The sequence below is a fragment of the Scylla paramamosain genome, unplaced genomic scaffold, assembly GCF_035594125.1.
Source record: "Scylla paramamosain isolate STU-SP2022 unplaced genomic scaffold, ASM3559412v1 Contig51, whole genome shotgun sequence".
In the NCBI taxonomy this organism is placed as follows: Eukaryota; Metazoa; Arthropoda; class Malacostraca; order Decapoda; family Portunidae; genus Scylla; species Scylla paramamosain.
This window is the reverse complement of record NW_026973716.1, coordinates 344,684-367,364: the sequence shown is the minus strand read 5'-3', so window position 1 is coordinate 367,364 and position 22,681 is coordinate 344,684. Positions and strand designations below refer to the sequence as shown.

The following is a 22,681-nucleotide window of genomic DNA, read 5'->3' as shown; positions in this document are numbered from 1 at the left end:
AACAAGTGGAAAATCCCCAAGAAAAAGCCTATTTAGAGTTTAAAATTACCACGATCATTTATCACAGTGCATTCGACGTCCCACAAAGAGAAGCCCTGAGCTCTGCAAGGCATAAGAATACTCCTGGACTTAGTGTAGATTTGCACTCATGTGGTGAGCGGTAATCCCTGCAGGAAGGCCAGTGTTTAAGAGGCGGTGCAGTGTGAAATAGCGGCTCGGGGATCGTACACTTAAGCAAAATTAGGTGTGCAAAGGGCGGGGGCTTTGCGGGGCTTGTAAAAATGAAGTGGCCCGTTGTTAAGGTAAATAAATAAATAAAAAGGTTAGTTGTGTATTTGTAGGAGCAGTTGTGGGTATTTCGTTCTGTAATAATGAGCCTGACTTAATGAGAGAGAGAGAGAGAGAGAGAGAGAGAGAGAGAGAGAGAGAGAGAGAGAGAGAGAGAGAGAGAGAGAGAGAGAGAGAGAGAATATCTTTCCATCTGTGTATGTATTTATGTATCTGTCTGTCTGTCTGTCCAGCCTGTGCTTATCTGTCAGTCTGTCTGTTTCATATCACCCCTCCCCTCTCTCTCTCTCTCTCTCTCTCTCTCTCTCTCTCTCTCTCTCTCTCTCTCTCTCTCTCTCTCTCTCTCTCTCTCTCTCTCTCGTTAAGGTATTTATTGCAAAACAAACTACGCATTCTACTGGTGCTAATGAGTGTGCAGTTTTCCCGCTTCACGTCGACGAGTCAAAGTTGCTGTACCCACACTTCGCATTTCACTCGCCTTGAAAAAAAAAAAAAACGGTCAGGTAATATACTACGTTTTTTTTTTTTTATTCTTTTTTTCTTTAAGTCGTTTTGAACCTTAACTTTTGAAACTAAAGATTTTTTTCTTTTTTCTTTTGTTTCCTGAGAATGAAAGGCGTATTGTGCTTTTTCGTCAGAACTCTTTCCCTTGCCAGTCATTCTTTGTGTAATCATTAATTATGTTTCTTTTTTTTTCCTTTTGCTGCTGGTGTGTTTTGCTCAGAATACGAATATGTAACAGCTGAAAATATTTGTACCTGTTGTTGTGTCTTGAGGTGTGGTATTTCTGGTATTTCCGTGTGGTATTTTGGTGTATTAAGAACATAATATCAAAGGAAAATAAGGAAAGTTGCCGTAACGTAAGACCTAAGTGTGGCGGTTCCTGTATCAAACCATCCTACCTGTTTCCATTTATCATCTCCATCCATAAATTTGTCTAATCTTAAAGACTGGAGGGTTTTCATGTGTTTGTTGTCCGCTATCATCTCAGTTTCACCAAGTGCTTGATAAAAACAGACAAAAAATCTGAAAATTAAGTAGTCATTTGCAACGCAGACAGAGCTGTACTTCCTGCAACAACCTCCAATGCTTTATAAACATTAAATATCTATAAGCAAAGGTTCCGGCGACCACAAAATGATAAGTATTTTATAAGCAATGAATAATATACATGAGTGATAAATAATTTTGCATGTGTTATGTGAAAAACAATATAGTGCAAGCAGATGGAGACCTCAAGCCTCGAGCCTCGTCTGCCTGCGTCTTCAAACCGGTGCAAAATGACGCCAGGATTGCGTGCATGTAGCCTGAAACGGTGAATAGGAATGTAGCTCACAGGGCGTCCTCAATCATCTACAGCATACCTCTGAGACCTTGATTCGCCCTACACTGATGACAGAATTGACGACGAGAAGTGCAAAATGATGGCTCAGTTCTCCATCACTCTTGGGCTAGAGACCTCACAGAACCCAAGGCAAGGGAGAGAAAGATCAATCCGTGTTGCTCGCTAAAGACCCTGGGACATGAACCCTTGTCGTCGAGAACTGTGAAATGACGACTCAGCTCTCCGGTACCATGGCTTAAAGACCTTAGGGATTCAAGGCAAGGGGGAGAGAGAGGTCAAGCTGTGCTCCTCGTTAAATATCCTGAAACATGAAACACTGATGACAGGTCCCGAGCGGCGAAGAACTGAGGGTGATCAATGAAGCCGCAGGGAGGCATCGCCCTCATCGACAGGCACACGAGCAAACCTCTCCGCCTTGACGAGGACCTTCAGCTTCTCCCTCCAACTGTGTTTCCAGTGACGGAATGTGATGGGGAAGGGAACAAAGGCCCCTTCCTGCCAGCCACATGAAGACCTCCACTGCCTATGTATATACTGGACAGTTTGGTCTGCGAGCCTCACTCCTTTGATGAAGCCCGCGGGGTGACACTGCTGAGGAATACAGTGTTCGCTTCTCAGCCCGTGTTCCTTTCGCCGCCCGCCCGCCTGTAGTTATTGTTGTCGTTGTTATTGTTGTTGTTTTTTTGTGAATGGACTTTTCTTTATATTTTCAAGCCCAACGACTCGAAACTCTATAAATGAAGAAATAGTTTAGTAACCCCAAATAATCAGTCTCTAGTTTACCGTACAGGAGTGGAAGGCAGAAGAGAAAGGGAGAAAACACGAAGAGGACTGAGAACCCTTCCTTGGTGACTAACATTTTTCCTCCCGCGAACCAAAGGGGAAGCGGAAAAGTAAGACTGGGGCTGTGGGTGTTTGGAGGTGCGTGGGTGAAGCGAGGATGGAAATATGGCACAGTCGCTATAGTGAAGGAAATAGACCTCGATATTTTAGCCCTTAGAGGGAGCAAGGTAAAAGTCACACGGGGGAGGCGAGGTTTAGTTGAAATGGATAAAATCAGAGTTGGCAGAAAGGAAGGAAGGAAGGAAGGAAGGAAGGAAGGAAGCATTGCAGTGTGGGTGTGTACATAATGCTCTAGATGCTGTGAAGGATGTTTCGTTGCAAAGATAGAGATGTTGCAAAGATAGAGAAAGTTAACTAATTAAGGATCTGGTGAGACTGTCATTACTGTAGTAGTAGTAGTAGTAGTAGTAGTAGTATAATCATCATATATCTATTCTACATTCATAACAACAACAAAAACAAAAAGAATAGGACTAACATTAAGGAAACGAGACAGAGAGAGAGAGAGAGAGAGAGAGAGAGAGAGAGAGAGAGAGAGAGAGAGAGAGAGAGAGAGAGAGGGTAACAATAGGAAAGAACCAATTGCGGTGAATCGAAATGACTGGCGGTGATGCGACGACGCTTGTAGCTGATAAACCACGACCCGACGCCACCATACGAGAGAGAGAGAGAGAGAGAGAGAGAGAGAGAGAGATTGGGTGATGGAAATTGTGCATCTTTTTTTCTTTTCACCTATTAAAAAAAAGGTCAAAGAGAGTGGGAGAAAGAAAACTAAAAAAAAAAAAAAAATGTAGCTTCATTAAGTCAACCTCCACCTAAAAAAAGAGAAGGAAGAAAGGAAGGAAAAGAGTGTGAAAGGAAGAGAAAAGCTTCCCTGTATTTTCCCGTGGAGATGCAAGGAGGAAAAATCAACAGACGAGGTCACACACAAAAAGTTTCGCTGAAGGAGTGCGAGTTAAGTCTTTCAGTGAGTGCCTAAAGTAGAGACTCAAAGTGGATGTGTGAGGAGGAGGAGGAGGAGGAGGAGGAGGAAGAAAAAAGAAGACGATGACGGAGAGGGAGAGGAGGAGACAGGCCGCTGTGACTTGCCCCTTGAACAGACCTGAGTAGGAATGTAAATATAGTTTCCTTAATGAGAGAAAGACTAGGAATGGGAATGACTGGAATTGCTTTCATTGTCGGTGTGGTGTTGACGATAAGAGGTGGGTTGGAATACTCAGAGGGTCATCTATGGATCTACTGGTATTCTGGAGCTTCTGTTACGGACATGTGTTTGTTTCAGTCACTCTTGTTGCATCCCTTATACAGTTTCATGACCTCTTTTAGATCCTTTCTTAATCTACGCGGTGAGAGTGGTGTGTGAGTGCAGCTTTTGTAATTGACAAGGGAGAGAAGAGGAAGTGAGAGGTTCACCATAGCCGCTAACGTCTTTAGGAGCAGGGAATCTAAATTTGACAAGCAAAATAGGAGAAAGTCAAAAGGAAGACCAAGAAATGAGTTTAAGGATGGCTTGGTGAGATGGATTGGAGTGGTGAGAGTATCTGTTATAAATGTCGACGGAGATGAGACAGTGAGTGGTCTTCCATAGCAGGCAGTCTTTTAGGGCAGGGTACAATGATGATGATGATGATGATGATGATGATGATGATGATGACGATGATGAGTAGCAAGTCACCCCAGGACTAAATTGAAAGCCTGATTGAAAACCTTTTTTTCTCCTTGTTTGTTTAGGAGCGGCAATTAAGCGGACTTCTTTTTTTATATAATTTTTGGCAGCTTTCAGTTCAGCCTCCCTTGCGCGTGTAAAAATATCTGTATTGCGAAAATATTCCGTGAAAGAGGAGTTCATCTGGCTCCCTGAAGTTTTCTCAAGTTGACATTCAGAAGTCTGTCTCTTTTGTACCCTTCGATTTACGTAGAGAGAGAAGAAAGAAAAAAGAAAGTGATGTGCTGGAAGCAGGACGCATCTTTCTCCTTTAGATTCAGATGAGTTCGAGTCCTCTTATTTTTTTACGGGCTCCACAATACCTTCCCTCTCGGTACGGGTCCCTAGGTTAATGTGGCAGATAATCACCTGTTCATCTTCACTTTTGTTTGTTAGATGAAGGCAATTCCAAGATCCTGAACACTGCCATGGGTTCCCTTACTGTCTGGCCGGTGGAGACGTGAGGCGTGGCGGGAGTGAGGAGAAGCACTGAGCGCAAGGAAGGTTCACACCACTGGCTTGCTTTACCAACAATATTTCAAGTACCAAGATGAGAGAGAGAGAGAGAGAGAGAGGGGGGGGAGGGGCTCCTTCATTAAAAAAAAAATGCAGATAACGATAAATATATTTTTTTCCGCCGGCATCCCCCCTCCGTTCCTCACCGTGCCTTATCTGACGGCTGACTCCCTGACGCTGCCTTTGTTGGGTCGATGCCAGGCGCCTTGAGCCCTGGGGTGGCCGGCAAGCGCTGCCTGTACGACACTCCAGCTTCGAGAAATCATTCACCACATTTGGCTCGTGAGTCTCGTTGAGAAATATGAACTCAGTGAAGAGGCTCGGGTATCTCTACGACCAGCCTAGCGGAACCACTCAGAGAAAGGTCTTCGGGGTAGTCAGACATTAAGGATTAAATCAAAAGTTGCCTTAAGTTTAGCGTGAGTCTGGTTGGGGTAGTAAAACATACTTCTCTTAAAGCAAACTACACCGCTCTGGCTTCGTCCTCAGCAATATTATCTGAGAAAGACCTTCAGGATAGTCTAACATTAAGGATAAGATCAAAAGTCCAGTAAGTCTTGAACGAATCTGGCTGGGGTGGTATAAAACTACCTCTTAAAGTGAACTAGTGAACTACACAGGTCTGGCTTCGTCCTCCATTGATATTATTCAGAGGAAGATTTATTTAGAGGAAGGTTCTCATGACATTCTAGCATTGCCGATTGGACCAAAAGTTTCACTAAGTCTTGAGCAAGTCTGGCTGGAGTGGTATAACTGTAATCTACTCCTCTCATGGCGAACTACACAGCTTCGTCCTCCAGTTCACAGCAGCGATACAGTGGGTGGTGCCGTGGGAAGGTAAACATGCTTCAGTGCAGGGAACGCCGAAGATCCCTTGTTACCGTCAGGCCGCATCTATCGTCTTAATTAACCTGGAAAGGTGCAACGTTAGATACGTGATCATGAAATTATTCTGCAGGAAGTGGATAATGTTTACCGCGGGATATCACCAGCTGGATCCGAAATATAGACGGTGGGACGTTTTCCAGGTGTCGATTTCTTAGTGTTTTAACGTAGAGGGTGTTTGAAAAGAGACATTTAAAGAAAATATTTGGATAATGTGGATTATGTTTACCGCGAGATATCACCAGTTGAGTCTGTAATATTATTGATGGGACGCTTATGAAGTATTGATTTTTGTGTGCTTTAATGGAAACAAGATTTGAAAAGCGACATTGATGGATAAATTTGGAAAGTAATAGCACATGCAGAAGTGACACGGTAATGAAGTCAAAATGTTTAATTGGTTGTGTGGCAGACAGACCGTACGACAACAACAACAACCACAACATCAAAACATTTTGGCAATTCTACGAGTGACGAGTGTGTTGCGGTAATTGGCACACAAAGGTTATGCAAAACAGCGCAACATAGTTTTGGAATAAGAACGCAGAATGAGAGAACAGAAGCAAAGGTGGCGGTTGCCCTCACACAAAGCAACTTACTCAACACACACACACACACACACACACACACACACACACACACACACACACACACACACACACACACACACACACACACACACACACACAGAGAGAGAGAGAGAGAGAGAGAGAGAGAGAGAGAGAGAGAGAGAGAGAGAGAGAGAGAGAGAGAGAGAGAGAGAGAGAGAGAGAGCAAATAGGTAAGGAAATACGGAAACACTCAAATGGCGAAGCGACTGAAACTTAATTTGCTTTAAAAAGAAAGGAAGGCAATTGGTGAACGTCACTGCACTGCCCTGAAAACTCTACACGGATGCAAATCAGACAAACAAAGGCAGAAGAATTTACCATAAGAACAACTATACAAGATGACATGTCTTGCAGTATCATTAAAAGAAGAAGAAAAAAATAATCAATCAGATACAAAAAATATAACAATATTTGACCCATTGGGAACCATTTATAAATTAGTTATGGAAATGCTGACAAACATGAAGACAAACGTCAATGTGAGGTTGTCGAGGCGCCCATGAAAAGCGACAAATCCAGTCAACATTTTGTAACGAAAGACTGCCCTCCTAAAGGCTGCGTGAGGCAAGCGAGGCGGCGCGAGGCAACTTTGAAGTGGGCTCAACGAAACTGAGGAGAAGATCGTGCATGTATGTACGTAAATGGCAGTGAGTGAGTGTGGGAGTGAGACAGTGTGTGAATGAATGCTTTTGGGGAGCACTGGATAGGAAGTAATATACAGAAGACTCCATACTTGATGAAGCTGTTTTCCTACCTATATTTCTAACAAAATTAACAAAAAAGACATCTGCCGCGGTGTGCTGCTTCCCTCTCTGAAGGGAGAGGGTTGTGGGGTGCTGGTGGCTTGGTGGTGGCGGGGGTTGGGGCGGGCAGGTGAGATGTGGTTGTTGATCGCTTGTTGGTCGGAGATGGAGGTGGGCAGGTGAGGTGGGGCGGCTGCGGGTGGTGGCGAGGGGGGTGATGTGTGTGGAAGAGCGGCAGCGAGGTGGACTGAACACTGTCATCCTCCATAGTCATCTTGCTCAGCCGCTGGGATTTCTCTGATCCCCACCAGACCTGCCAGTGGGGGTGTGTTCACCAAACCTCCTGCCAGTCAGTCTTACTGGGCAGGGCGATGGTAGCCTGTGTGGTGGGGGTGGGGGGTGGAAGGGGGAAGCATGCTGGGTAACAAGGGCGAGGGAGTCCAGGATGCCAAGTGTTTCCAGCCGCACGCTTTGCTTCCTTTATGTATCCACGATGCCCTTGTAAGTGTGGAACTCACTCCTTTGCCTGAGGATCATCTCCACCAGGACTTCTGGGGAGTTAGACAGAAGCTCTTCCCGTACGGCGGTGTTCTCTCTCTCTCTCTCTCTCTCTCTCTCTCTCTCTCTCTCTCTCTCTCTCTCTCTGAGTAGTTACTGGAGAGCCAGCGAAACTGTCTCTGTCTCTCGGATTAGTTACTGGAGAGCCAGCGAAAGATGAAAGGTACAAGCTGTCCTGCCATTACAATTTTAACAAATTAATCGTAAATATCAGGATTTTGTCTATTTCCAAGAAGTCTCAATTATCAGAAAGAGAGAGAGAGAGAGAGAGAGAGAGAGAGAGAGAGAGAGAGAGAGAGAGAGAGAGAGAGAGAGAGAGAGAGAGAGAGAGATAGAGAGAGAGAAGGGGGACTACGAATGGGGTGATAGGGAGGGGGATATGAGAAATGTAGAAAAAAGGAGGGAGTCAGGATAGGGAGGCGGACATGGAGTGTGGTTGAGAAAGGAGGTGTGGCTTAATTTACACGTCACGACTTCTGGCCAATGATATTTACATTAAAATTCTTTCTTTGGGTTAACTCTAGCTAGATATAAGGGTAAGAAGGCTGCTCCATCAAGTAGATACCCGTCTGTACATCTTCACCTTAGAAAGAAGGAAAATAACGATAAATGAATAAGGAAATAAATAAAATAAACTACTACTACTACTACTACTACTACTACTATTACTACTACTACTACTCTAACTTGTGGATCAGTGACTTACTCTTTGAAATGGGTTCGGAAATGATCGTAGGTATACTGCAAAATAAGAAAAATAAATAAAAAAAATGACACTCAAGAAAACACTAAGGCTGTGGAATTGTTAATTAAGGAGTATTTTGAATTCCGGAACGAACCGTAGGGACTTTAAAGACAATACAACGCCTAGAATGAGCTGTTCCTTCGTCGTCCTCCACGCGTCCTTTTGCTCCTTCCCTTCCCTTCCCTTCCCTCCACACCACTCCCGTTCCCATCTCTCCTGGCCGCTGCCAAAGCAGACATATATACAGGCAGAACACTTACGCCATGTAAGTTTCCTCATTCCCTGAGTAACAAGTGAGGTCATGCATCCCGCGGAGAAAAGATGGAATAAAATGTCTGTCGTAGGGGTGAAAGGACGGTGAGATGTGATGTACCTTCTGCCTCACACGCCATTTTCATTTGCATTTCTATGGCTGCTCCTCCCCCTCGCCTCTCGTGTGTTACAAACCCCATGTTTACCTCCACTATTACTCTCCTTCTTCGATGAACGACACGACTCTTCGCCGTTGCATATGCATATGTATAATATAGACCAGCAAACTGTGAACTCCCTCCCTGCTCGTCTCTGTACTTCCTCCTACCTACGACTTAAACTCTCATCATTTTAGATATTCCTACTGTATATCTTCTTTAGTGGGCTTTTGTTCACCCTTGTTGCCGTTGGACAGAGCCTCTCTTATATAAAAAGATGTTAAATCCGTAAAATAGAAAGATAGACAGACTCCATGCGCTCAATTTCGTCTCCTTGAACGAGTAGACACAAGGGCAAATGTTCCACGCGGGCTTCAGTCTACCGTCCCCTACAGATCCCCTCACACTCAATTACCGCCCAACCCCACAAGGAGACACTCGCTGGCCCCCGACAACCAAGCCTCATGATCCTGTTCAGTTTGCAGTTGGGTAACACGCTTGCAGGCACTCAAGCATTTCTCACCACACACGCAGTTAAAAAAAAAAGATAGAATAAAATAAACAAAAGAATAAAAAGAAACAGAAGTGTCCCACTCCCTTCGCACACACAATAAAAGAGAGAAAAAGAAGAATAGACACACACACACACACATACACACACACACACACACACACACACACACACACACACACACACACACACACACACACACACACACACACACACACACACACACACACACACACACACACACACACACACACAAAACCCAGGAAAGAGAAAAAGAAAACGAAGAAAGAAATGGAAAAAAATTCACACACACAAACACACACACCCAACTACCGACCGCCCTTCCTCACCTACACTAAAATAAAAGAAAGAAAAACTGCACACACAAACCCACCCACCCACCCACACACCCACCCACCCACACACACACACACACACACACACACACACACACACACCCACACACACACACACACACACACACACACACACACACACACACACAAAGCAGCTCCTGTCGCCAGTTCGTACGTGAGCTTGAAAGAGATGAAATTGTAGATGACGCTCCCCTGCTGGGTAATCATATCTTGCTGCCATCGCCTTTTTTCTCCTATAAAAGAAGAACCCAATTATCGGAAAACCAATATTTGCACCTATTTCCAAGCTGTCAGTGCTGCACAAGGCCATCAGTTATGTGTGATGGAGCGTGCGGGCGCGAGTTAGTTTGTCACGAAGCCCAACTGTTCAAATTGAATATTACTCCCCGTGGAGGAGGAAGAAGGGAAGTGTCTAGGAATGCAGTGGTGAGTGTTAGCGCAATATTCAGGCATGGACAGCGCCCTTTACGATAGGAATTTACATATAAAACGCCTTGTTAATCTCTAATAACAGCGTACTTGCTATACTTACTGTATTATCGCCACGCCTTTCGCATCTTGCATCTCTATTGGTTCTCAGATAGAGTGGCAGGTGAGAGGAATGGTCTCAGTAATCAGATTGTTAGTGTGGAGCTATTACGGAGGTTTAAAAGATGATCACACAAAATTATGGATGGGGGTGATGGCTGGAATGTTTCATAAAGGGATTGCCACGTGTAGGGCTGATGGCTTCTTGCAGCTTCCCTTATTTTCTTATGTTCTTATGTTCTAGTAAAATAAATAAGAGTTCTCGTGCTTACCAAGTCTTTAATCTGAGAAAACAATGTAGTCTTCTATTTTTTTTTCCCCACTTCAGTCTGTAGCTTATCCACGAGGCTTCAGCTCAGCTCACCTCTGAAACACCAATTGCAGAAACAAGGGCTTTCACTTTCATGGGAACGGATAAGCTAGTCGTACGTTTTATCTGTTATTTTATTTATTCATTTATTTATATCTACTTTTTTTTTTCCCCAGTGCCCGCCGCGTTCCACTGCATGCTGGTTGCCGTCGATCGCTTCCAATTTTGAAGTCAATTATTTTCGGATATATTTTCCGTTGTAAAATTGCGCCGGTCCACAATAATATTCGCTGCGTAGGGGAGGAGCAAGAGAGAGAGAGAGAGGGAGAGAGAGGGAAGAGAAAAGCGACATGTCCAGTGTCCTGTCTCTACACGTGGCCAGGCAGTGTGTACGAGTATAAGAGACGGTAAGGGGCGAGTACCTCTTCCAGACTCTCCGTGTGAAGTGTTGAGGTGCATATACTGAGATACTCCGCCCTTATGCCCTTAAGCTGTTAGGATTTAAGACTCTTATTCAAGTGAGAAAGGTAGGGATCTCTCTCTCTCTCTCTCTCTCTCTCTCTCTCTCTCTCTCTCTCTCTGAGTAATGAATATTCCAACCAGACCTCTGATTTAATGGCAGTTGACACACACACACACACACACACACACACACACAGAGAGAGAGAGAGAGAGAGAGAGAGAGAGAGAGAGAGAGAGAGAGAGAGAGAGAGAGAGCGGGGGGTTGCTTGGAAGGAAGTACGGAAAGCACAAGGACATTCAGACAGACAGCGCAAACAAACCAAGATAAAAAACAGGAGCACACACACACACACACACACACACACACACACACACACACACATGAGCAAGTGACTTTATTCAAAACCCCAATCAGTGAAATGCTCCTGAGAATATGAGAACTGAATCAAGGCCTCAGAAGCAAACGTTGTCTAAGTGATGCACCTCAGTTGATTGTCAGAGAGAGAGAGAGAGAGAGAGAGAGAGAGAGAGAGAGAGAGAGAGAGAGAGAGAGAGAGAGAGACTGATTGACTGACTGAGCTATATTTGGCATCGCAACAGCAGTAACGAAAGGAAAAAAATGCCAGAACATGAAATGAAGTGCGGCTAGAGAGAGAGAGAGAGAGAGAGAGAGAGAGAGAGAGAGAGAGAGAGAGAGAGAGAGAGAGAGAGAGACCCTGCTGCTAGTCATCACGTGTATTTATTTGCTACCAGAGTTCTGCTTATGGTTTCTCAATATCTCTAAGTTTCCTCCACGCTGCTGTTCTTTCCTCACCGCTCGCGCAGTGAGGGCAGGAGCGGCTGGCAATATATCTCTGGGGATATTGCCTGGAGTGACGCTTATGGGATCATGAAATAAAGACCTGAAACGCCCATAACCACCTTCATATATATTGAAAACCGCAACGGAACGCACTGCTCGCCTACAAAAGAGTCAAGGTTATCCATAATACCAAGCACGTTGCTGACAACTTTTAAAGGGATCTGTACTTTCACTAGAAGGTAATGACACAATACGGCAAGCTTCACGAAGACACCAGACCTATACGTGGCAACCCCCAAAGCATTACATTACTGTTAAGTCCTTAAAGGAATTTGTACTTTCACTAGAACATAAAATAAATTGCCAGAAGCCATCAGGCCTACACGTGTCATCCCTGTACAAAACAATCCTACTTCCAGTTATCATCCTCCATCTAAAAATTCATCTAGTCTTCTTTTAAAGCTCTCTATTGACTCTACACTAACAATTACTCTTGGTATCATGCACAGAGGGACAAAATAGTGATCTCTGTCCACGTTTGCACCTGGTTCATATTTATCTTGCCTAGATGAATAGGTCCCCATACTGCTTGTCACTGAATATAAGTTGTTTGTTTTAGCCGCTGTCCTATCCTGCCTCCCACGGCCCCCTCACCGCTCTCGCTTCCCATTCCAGTGTACAATAATAGGTTAGTCCCCTTGTTGATATATTAATATGGGTGTTCTAGCCTGTGATACTTGCATTGCTTCTTCGTATTCGTAAAAAAAAGATTTCTTGGTGTTATTGGTTTCCTACACACACACACACACACACACACACACACACAGGAGCAAGTAAGCAAGCAAGCAAATCTACACAAGCAAACATTTCCAACACTCAACCAAACACAATTCCAAGCACAGGGAAGAATGCAGGGAGGAACGAACCGACAGATAGGCAAACACACACACACACACACACACACACAAGGAAGTTGTGCAAATACGTAGGAAACAACCATTACGGAAAGAAACGGTAGCACTAGCGATCAGCGGCTCGTCTTGGAGAGAGAGAGAGAGAGAGAGAGAGAGAGAGAGAGAGAGAGAGAGAGAGAGAGAGAGAGAGGGGTATTACTGGCAATAACCTGAGCGTATGTTGGAGTTTTAACAATCCCAAGCAAGTGGCGGCGAGATACGCGTAATCATGGACTTAGTTACTACTGGGGGAGGAAAATATTAGTATTCTGTCTATCTGCCTATTTGTATTATTTTTTTATCTCCTCTTGGTAGTTTTTAAAGCACAAAAACACGCGGGGGACTTCCTACCACACAACGATGAAGGGAATATATTTTAAAGACTATTAACTGTTAACCAAGAGGAGGCATCGGTCGATAGTCCTCACCACTTGTCGCGGGGGTGCCATCATTTCATTTCCCTCCTTGATTAGGTAAATTGGCTTTGGATTACCAGCGCCACTCCTGCAATACAATTTACACTATCCGTAACACGAGTCAGCATGCCTTTATATACTCCACGTATGCGTCGTTATCAAAACAAATGGCTGATTTTCCTACATATGCTTGCTTTTTCATCGCTATTGGCAGTCTTCGTTGGTCGTTTGCGAGAGGCAGGTGGTGGTGTGGGGTACGCGCTACTGACTTGTCTCTCCGCCCATCGCCTGCCGTCCACACAAGCAAGACGTAAGATGAGTACTGTGCCACAGGAGCGGGAATCCTGGACCAACAAACCAATCAGCCAATCAACACGTTTTTACTGGTGTAACTTCCACCAGTTAATCAATACGTTTTTACTGGTGTGACTTCGCTGCTGAAACTACTGCATTAAAACCCCCTACAATTAATTTTTCAAATGTTAATTAACCATTTTCCATCGCTCGACTCTAACATCTGGTGACGCGTGCGGCCGGGAGAATATTTATCACGCTCCCGCAATGCATTACCGGTGGCCAAGGGTGACAGGTACAGCCGCTAAAACGTTAATCGCATAACTTTGAAATTACCTTCCCATTTACCATCACATTTGTGCTCCGATGTGCTCTTGGTCCATTTGCAACAATATTCCAGCATATTTCGCTTTTAAAGGTGATTTATGCAAGGATCCGAATGCTCCGTTTCAAATTTTCTTTTCGTTTTTTATTCTCTCTCTCTCTCTTTCTCTCTCTCTCTCTCTCTCTCTCTCTCTCTCTCCTCTCTCTCTCTCTCTCTCTCTCTCTCTCTCTCTCTCTCTCTCTCTCTCTCTCTTTTTATTATATTTGTCGTCGCCACTGAAAGGCTTGTGGAGTCCCGCCCGCCGCTGCACCAAACGTGATGTAAGAGTCTTATGCCTCCATTAGTATTCCAGAGAGACATGTGCATGGAGTCCAGCGGATTTTCACTTCCCGGTACATTATACATTACTCGCCGGCACGGACTGGAGGTACTGATGGCAAAAATATGCATGACAAAACGTTGAAAACTGCAGAAACATTAAGCTTCTGCGAAATTTCACTTAAGGGGTAAGTGAAGTTGTGTTTTGTCAGTTTTGTTTTTTAGAATACATTGCAAGTGACAGATCATTACATAAAAACATAAGAACATAAGTAAATAATGGAGTCTGCAAGAGCCCATCCGACCTGCACGTGGCGGTCCCTTTATAATACATCTATTTCCATCTATCATTCCTATGTATAAATTTGTCAAATGTTTTAAGGCTCTCTGTTGACTCAGCACAAACAACCTGATTACTGAGTCTACCCCATTCATCTACCACTCCATCTGAGAACTAATTTCTTCTTATTCCTTTTTAAACGTAACCTTATCAAATTAAAACCTTTATTTTAAGTCCTATCCTGATAACAAACCCTAAGGATTTTGTTCGTCAGCCCTGTAATGTCCAATATACCGCATATTAACCTCTATCAGACCTCCTCCTAACCATGCCTCTCTAAGAAATATATATTCATTAGGTAGCCTCAACGTAAAATGCAGTAAATACTGTCTCCTTTATTAAAATAAGTCATCCAGATATTTTCTCAAAAGTATACAAACTACTCACTTAGCAAAATCTTTCATACTCACTACAGTTTATACAGCTTCATTTCCATTATTGCTTTCAGGTCACGTAACCTTTATTTGGCAGGCACGCGAGTCCCTCCTGGCTCCGGTATTGGACCATCCCAGCATATCTCAGGAGGGGATAATGAAAAGTCGGCGCGATAACGTAATAAACACTAATAGCTTCGCGCCAGTTTGGGTATCGTGGGTCATGGTTCGCGAGGCCACACACACTGATGCTGCTGAATAATCATGGGAGTTTCAGCAGGATTTTGTGTGGGGACTCCGGGACTCTTGTGAAAAATGATGTGGCCATTAAAATAAAGTATGCGTGGATGTATTTTTTTTTTTTTTTCGGTCGTATGAATGTGTGGAGTCACTCAGCAATGAAGCTGTAGTAATGGAACAGGTAGTATTAATAGTGGTAGTAGTAGTAGTAGTAGTAGGGACTGCCATGTGTATACAGGGACTGCCACGTGTAAATACAGGGACTGCCACGTGTAATCCTGATGGCTTCTTGCAGCTTCCCTTATTTCTTATGTTTTTATGTTCTTAAGTAGTAGTAGTAGTAGTAGTAGTAGTAGTAGTAGTAGTAGTAGTAGAAGTATTTGTTGTTGTTTTTGTTGTTGCAGCAGCAACAATAGGAGCAGCAGCAGTAGGAGCAGTGATATTCAAACAATAATAAAAACATTGATTCAGCCCCCCACCCCCCCACACACAACACCACACGTAGCAAGGTTTTATCTCAGCTCAGAAGATATCATCGACACATATCCAATGAAAAGGAAAAATCACCACACACACACACACACACACACACACACACACACACACACACACACACACACACACACACACACACACACACACACACACACACACACACAACGCCGAAAAAGTTACTGGTCACCTATCTTTTTGACAAAGACTGCTTAGCCATTGGTTCAAAAAATTCCTAAGTCTTTCTTCTTTTTTTCAGCACGCGAACACTGTTAAAAGTCAATAATATGGAGGCATTTACTGTAATCTCTCTCTCTCTCTCTCTCTCTCTCTCTCTCTCTCTCTTGGTAATTGTTTTGACCAAAGTAAAAGAAAGAAAGGAAGAGAAAGAGAAAAAAGAAAGGTTGACACATTTACTAAGAGGCTGCGTCGCTCCCGCCGACTGATGGATGTTACGCACTAGTCAACCTACACACCTCACTGGTAAACATAGTCGCTTTGTCTCTTTGTGCTTGTGTCACTGTATTTGTGGAGATGAATGTGTGTGTGTGTGTGTGTGTGTGTGTGTGTGTGTGTGTGTGTGTGTGTAAAAATCCTTAACTACAAGTAACAGGAAAGTCTCAATAGGACTTTCACATTGAGAACATAAATCTCTACTTGTAACTGCTTTGAATTTCATTTCCTTGCTCTTTACATCTTCTTCTTCTTCTTCTTCTTCTTCTTCTTCTTCACGTTGTTCTTCTTCATGTTGTTGTTGTTCTTGCTCTTTCTCCTGCTCCTCCTCCTCCTCTTTTTCGATTTTGCTTTTGGTCAGAATCGTGTTGTATAATTTTTTCACTTGATTAATTCAAATGCTCAACTTTTTTCTTTTTCTTTTTCCCTTGTGTAGAGCGTTTTTTTGTTTCCCTCTTTCCCTCACTCCCTCGTTTCCTTCCTTTATTTTTTTCCCCCCAGGCGGTGTGTGTACGCACTCGTCCAGTTAAAGGTGAATGCACCGCTGAGGGAATGAGTGTGTTCCGGGAAGTGGGTTACAATGTGATGCACGCAGCAACATTCTCCGCCACACCATGCTCGGTACTGCAGGGAAGAGGAAGCGGGGCTGGTCAACCATCATTACCATTGCCATCATTACCACTCCCACGATTACTACTGTACCATGCACCGCCGCCACCACCTCTAACTACGATCATCACCATTTGCAGTTTAACTATTCTTGCTGCTACCACTGGGAAGGAAAAGAGACACGGAGAGAGGGAAAACACACTTGAAAAGGCAGACTACAAGTGCACAGCAGGGAAGGATTGGATGTAATGTAACCAAACCTCATTTCCATTACACTCTTTCTAAAAACCCTAGGAGTTTTTACAAGTACTAATTATAAAAGCTACAGAGATGGTTATATAGGTTTCCATGGGCGTTTTTATTCCTATTGACAATGTAAAATTCTTATTAAACTACCATTAGGAGCTTAAAAGCATCCTTGAAAACCCCATGAGCTTCCAGTAGAGCCTGTTAAGAGTGGTCGGGATAAAACGCCTAAACGTTTAAGGCATATTTTCTCATTTCACTTTGCTTTCCCTCCTTCAATATACTCAATCAGCCACCAAACCGTGCCATGAACACCCGGTCTCTCTAACCTCCCCAACTGTTAAGCACTGTTATGTTGATGAGTCAGCCTCCTAAACACAGGAACCAAACCTAACGCCAGTATATCCTGAAGCGTTCGCCATGCATCAGGTAGGCAATTCTCTGAAAATGTAACGCCTCCTCCATAGCTATGTTACGATTATTGAATTCACGGGCACGGTTTTACGGTAACGTCACGGAATGGGAGCAATCAGATGTAATCCAAATAAAAACACACTTTAGAGGTCAAGAGAGGAGATTCACTTCATACCAGTCGTCGCTACCTTCCTCCTTTCTACATAAACATTTGTCCATTCCATTTACAGAGGAGAAAGACTGAAGAATCCAAATTAAATCGATGTTACATGTCAAGGGAGGAGATTCACTTGATAGCAGTCGTCGCTAGCTCCCTCTTGTCTTTCTACAAATCCCACACAGTCTCTTCCGCAACCTCCTTCACCTCTAAACTTCTTCCCTAATACATCCATCGACCAGCACACCTCCACCTCCACCTCTTCCACCTCCACCTGCCAAGTCACACTACCGAATGACCTCACAGGTAGTCCGACCTTTCGCCCTTGCTCTCCTCGTCCCTTCATTATTTGTTGCCAAAAAGAGATTTCAGTTTTCCGATTGACGTCAAAAAAATAATAAAATAAATACGTAAATCCATGAAATTCTGAAAAATTAAATGCTCGTCAAAATAAATAAGTAAATATATAAATGAATAAATAAATAAATAAATAAATAAATAAATAAATAAATAATAAATAAATAAATATATCAGGGAAAATGAATTACTGGTGAAATGAAATATCGCAAAATACAAATATGTTAGAGAGAGAGAGAGAGAGAGAGAGAGAGAGAGAGAGAGAGAGAGAGAGAGAGAGAGAGAGAGAGAGGAGAGAGAGAGAGAGAGAGAGAGAGAGAGAGAGAGAGAGAGAGAGAGAGAGAGAGAAAAAAAAAAAAAAAAAGGAAAGAAAAAATTTAAAAAAGACGAAAAATGACAGGAGAAAAGAATAAAAGAGAAGGAAAGGGGGGGAGGATAAAGCAGGGGAGAAAACACTAGGGAGGAAAAAAAATGAGACAGGAAAGATAAGACGAGGAAAGAAGAAGAAAAAGAAAGAGTAGGGAGAATGAAAAGAAGTAGAGAAAAGAGAAGAAAAATAGGAAAGGAGAGAGAGAAAAGAGGGAGCGCATGAAAGTATAAAGAAAGAAAGAAAGAAAGAGAGAGAGAGAGAGAGAGAGAGAGAGAGAGAGAGAGAGAGAGAGAGAGAGAGAGAGAGAGAGAGAGAGAGAGGGGAAAGGAGAGGTGAGTAAAGGAAGCTCAGTCAATATTCACAACAGCACCGGTGAAAACTAAATATGAGAGTAGACAAACAAATACTACAATCGGAATATGTATCCTATGTGTGTGTCTTTCCTCGTACATGCACCTACACGTTCCCAAGTCCCTCATGGATTTTTAAAGCGCCCCACGAAGGTTTCTCAAAGGCAAGGGAGTTATTTACGCGCCATGACACACCTCTTCTAAGATTTGTGAGGCAAAGAACCAATGAAACTGTGATTAACTGGGCGACTCTTCACAATTTCATCAATAGAAAGGAAGGAAACTGGAATAAAAAAATGTGAATGGTTTGGAAAGTGTAGGTGTTTAAGATTTTTTTTTTTTATGGTTTTAGTGATAAATTAACAATATTTCTATGTTACTAATAGGAGAAATACTCTCGATAACCACGACTAATGATCTCTGTTGCCTTTGAAAAATATGCGCAATGGGAGCATTGTTTGTGAATGTGGCCAGTTGTTGCGGCGCCAGTCAGTCAATCAATCAGTTCTTTAAATATGTGGTCGTTGAATATCACAGTTTTAGGATGATGTACAAGATTACCTCTGCGTGGTTCTCCAAAACTGTACGTCACATGAGACTGTTGCAATGTTGACCCTCCTGAATGCCTGGGGTGACTGACCTTTCTACACCTGGCGTTCATGATGTAAAGACCACGCGCAGTTTTGTTGTTTGTCCTTATTTACAGTCATCGCCCTGTGCTGGCCAATGGGCCGTGACTTATTGGCCATTCATGCCGCTGATAATGATGCTCGCGTCATTTCATTCCTGGTTCAAAACTTATTTCAATTGATATGTTGTTTTCCCACTGAAATACTGAATTTCCACAACATATTGTTTACTATATTCTTTGTGAAACATTTATGAGTATATGAATAATACACACTGTTTCTTATTATCAAAAAAATATTTTTCTCAGAGAGAATCTTGTGATGAAGTTATGCCCTCTTATTTGCAACAAAACTGAGACTTACATAAATTGTGTTGGATCAAGCAGCGCCCAATGTATACACGGTACGCAGCAGTCACGCAGCCTCAGGTCCTAAACACTTACAACTTTTAGACTATAAGACGATAACAGTGTGATGCATGCCATACACTGTACTGTCTGATGCAACAACGAACATTTGGTAAAGTCTGCTCACCCCTCACGTGACTCCCAGCCACGACGTGACACACAGGCAGCGACACAAGGCTCCCTGAAAAAAGAGAGACGTAAATGAGAAATTACGAGAACACGTTTCTGAAAATAATGAAAATTTGATTATGAAGCTGACAAGGAGAACATGATGGCGAGGTGACGGTAAGCACATTCTTGGATAGTGGGCAAGCAGGTAAGCAGAGAGAGAGAGAGAGAGAGAGAGAGAGAGAGAGAGAGAGAGAGAGAGAGAGAGAGAGAGAGAGAGAGAGAGAGAGAGAGAGAGAGAGAGAGAGAGAGAGAGAGAGAGAGTGTAAATAATAATAATAATAAACGGTTTATTATTTAGGCAGTTGACAAACTGAAAATGTACATAGGGGATGGGGAAAAACTTAACATTAATCCTAACGGTCAGACTAATCTAGGAGGGAAATACTATTGATTGATGGCTCGCACCCATGGTGGGAATCGCACTGAGTCTGTACCGGTCCGTGCGCGGCGCCTTCAGGGGCGTTATTTTGTTGTGGTGTCTGGTGGCACGGACAGGGCGAGGCGCGTCGGGCGGCAGCATGTCTCTGAGACGCGGATGATGCAGTAGTCCCTTCCCAAACTTCTCCAGAGCCTCTCGGTGCCTGGTGGATATTCTGGACAGACTCAGGGTGGTCAGGGCTTCTTCATAGGTGGTGTATGCAGGGCCAAGGATGACCCTGCACGCCCCTTTTCTGCACACTCTCTAGCTGTAGCTGTTGAGTGTGTGTGAGGGAGGAGGACCACGCTGGGGAGGCGTACATGAGTTTGGGGAGGATGAAGGTGAGGTACACCCCCCTTAACTCATCTGTCGGCGTCCCCAGCGACCTGAGTCTGAGTGTGTGTGTGTGTGTGTGTGTGTGTGTGTGTGTGTGGGAAGGGGAGGGAGAAGGAAAGAAAGAGAGAGGATGCAAGAAAAATTCCATTACTTCAATTGTTGGCTCCAGTGTTTCCAGCAAAGTGGGTGTACTCCCTCGGAACGTGCGTGGGATTGAGGTCTTTGTGGAAAAAACAGCTGAGAAGAAATAACAATCAAATTCGATCCAGCGTAAAGTGAATGTGAAGGTTCCTTTTCCAGTATTTTTAGGCTGTCATCAGTGCCACCACAGATCCCCAGTGCCACAGAAAGAGATGTATACAGGTGCACAGATATATTGATTCTCTCTCTCTCTCTCTCTCTCTCTCTCTCTCTCTCTCTCTCTCTCTCCCTCTCTCTCTCTCTCTCTCTCTCTCTCTCTCTCTCTCTCTCTCTCTCTCTCTCTCTCTAATATAACCCGTAAGCACCGTTTGGCTAAAGACAATTTAACAAAGAGATGCAGATGCATATCTACATATACATGATATATACGTATATATATAGATGCATGAAAACATTAATTTGTTCTTTCTCTCTCTGTCTTTCTAATATAAGCCATGAGCACAGTTTGGCTAAAGATGACCAAGAAAAAAAAGAATTAGGCGCTGCAGATACAAAACCACGTGCTTCATGAAGGGAGGAACTGATAAAAAACCCACAAGGATATCACCAACTCAATGAAAATTCTTGCAATGTCTCCCGGGCGGACCAATGAAAGAGCGGGGCGTTTGAACATCAAGATTTCACAAAGGGCAAATCGGGAAGGAGTAGCTGCGAGAGTGGAGACACCCCTGGAGGTTCCTTCCTTGTGACAGACGCTGGCAAAGTTATTGTTTACGTTTACGAGTGACGCGGGGGACGGAAGGAAGGGATGCGTCTGTTCGTGCCTGACTTATCCTGCTGTTTACTGAGTGTCTTTGTCTCAGTGCTTTATTGCAGGATAAAGGGAAGAGCTTGCTTATCATATCTACTATAATATTTTACTCCTCACTTTTTGTACAAGACTCCACGAAACTCATCGCTAGACAGCGTAGTGATGTGGAGAGTGGCGTGACCTACACCGTGTCTTCGTCTCCAGGGCGTGACAGTAAGCCCGTGGTGGAGGCAAGAGTGGCGGGCGTGTGATGGGCGTTCGTAGCGGTGTTTTGTCATTTGTTAAACTCGTCCTCGGCAGCGGTCACCTTTAATTCACAGCAGAGGAGTAGCGAACGGAACGAATTGTGCACTGCAAGATTTGAACGATATGCGAGAAAGTTTGTGTGGGAAACGTTGGATCCCAGAGCAGCTCACGGTGAAGTCTTAACCTTAGGGGAAGTCCATAAGGAAGTCTGTTTGCTGCGATCCAAGTGAAGAATTTGTCTGAACACATGATATGGATCCTTAGGGTGAAGTCGAGGGTGTTTTGACCTCAGATGAAGTCGACAAGAAAGTTTGTTTGCTGTGATCCAAGTGAAATAAGGATCTCATATTCTGATCCTTACACATTCCTCACAGTATGTAAAAGTAACTCAAGATCTTTTTTCAGACTCCTTTTTTTGCTAGAACAATACAAAAAAGGTATTAATATCTAATACTAGTCTTCCCTCTGTAAGAATTCGTCTGGAAAACACGATACGGATTCCAGGGCCGCTTAGAGTGAAGTCAAGGTAGTTTTGGCATTAAGAAAGTCGCCCAGCCATCTAGAGACCTGCTGTGTACGCGCACGTGTATAAACTACGAGGATGAAACCATATCCCTAACTCAGCAGTGGAATACCTGCTGCACCTGTCCAGGAATCTGAGGATTACGTATCCAGGTCAAGACAGGCAGCGTACAGCGTCCCTACACCTATCCGTCTTCCACCACGCTGATCCTGTACATGGTGTATGTAATATTCTGCATCACGAGACCTCGCTCCACTCTCTCACATGAGTAATGATACAAAGACACGGAAGATGCGGGTGACTGCTTTCCTTGAGTAGACAAACACATGGTCCGATACTACATCACTGTTGTTTTAATTCTTAACCTTAACTCCTTCATTTATATCCACGGAGGGACAGTTACACGTGCATTTACTAACTTCTCATGTCTTAAAATCGCGTGTCTCGAAAGAATGCTTATTTCCAAATGTCAAGAAGGTAAATGTTGACAGTTATGATTTTTTTTATATAACCTGGATGACTAAGACAACTCAAGCACGTTAGAATGAGGTCAATGAGATTTGTTGCAACTTAGAGAGAGAGAGAGAGAGAGAGAGAGAGAAAGAGAGAGAGAGAGAGAGAGAGAGAGAGTGTGTGTGTGTGTGTATGTGCG

General features: G+C 43.6%; 1 protein-coding gene across 1 annotated transcript in view; it reads right to left on the bottom strand.

The window, feature by feature from the left end:
* LOC135098236 (uncharacterized) overlaps nt 1-22,681 on the bottom strand; it is a 204,183-nt gene that overhangs the window by 151,399 nt on the left and 30,103 nt on the right. Inside the window, exon 2 of the mRNA XM_064000496.1 lies at nt 19,511-19,564. The gene's annotated coding sequence lies outside the window, so the exon portion shown is untranslated. The remainder of the gene's footprint in view (nt 1-19,510; nt 19,565-22,681) is intronic.